This window comes from Morone saxatilis, unplaced genomic scaffold, assembly GCF_004916995.1.
Source record: "Morone saxatilis isolate NCDOM2014 unplaced genomic scaffold, NCSU_SB_2.0 Contig15, whole genome shotgun sequence".
In the NCBI taxonomy this organism is placed as follows: Eukaryota; Metazoa; Chordata; class Actinopteri; family Moronidae; genus Morone; species Morone saxatilis.
This window is the reverse complement of record NW_023339707.1, coordinates 4,891,471-4,891,689: the sequence shown is the minus strand read 5'-3', so window position 1 is coordinate 4,891,689 and position 219 is coordinate 4,891,471.

Below are 219 nucleotides of genomic sequence, written 5' to 3'. Positions count from 1 at the left end.
TTTTTTTTATTTCTTTAAGAAGTATGTGAGAGCGCAATCACGGAGACTCCAAGCTTTTCCGCACAAGCAGCCAAATTTATCCTTGTGGTTTTCCGCATGTTTATTTTGGGTTTTCTTGAGGGACGACATATCTGCGGGAAAACCAAACGGCCCGGAGCGGGTGCTTTCCCTCTGGGGATCATCGCGGCGCGGGGTAAAAATAGGAAAGTCTTTTTTGGG